We start from the raw sequence: 237 nt of genomic DNA, 5'->3' as shown, positions 1-237 counted from the left end.
TGGACATCACCAATACCCCCTGCTCATCACCTGGGCCAACCTGAGACATCAATACCCCCCCCCATTATCATCTGGTTAACCATGGACATCAGCAATAACCCCGCCCCCTTTATCGCTCGGGTCAATAAGAAAGGATGACTTTGATGTAAAATGGGGGGCACTGATGTGAAAGGGGGGAGGCTGATTTTTATGACCATAAGTACAGTTCATTCTCTCTCCAGTTGCTCATTGAAGTTC

This window comes from Nanorana parkeri, unplaced genomic scaffold, assembly GCF_000935625.1.
Source record: "Nanorana parkeri isolate BGI_ZX_2015 unplaced genomic scaffold, ASM93562v1 scaffold2085, whole genome shotgun sequence".
Lineage (NCBI taxonomy): Eukaryota > Metazoa > Chordata > Amphibia > Anura > Dicroglossidae > Nanorana > Nanorana parkeri.
This window is presented reverse-complemented; position numbering follows the sequence as displayed.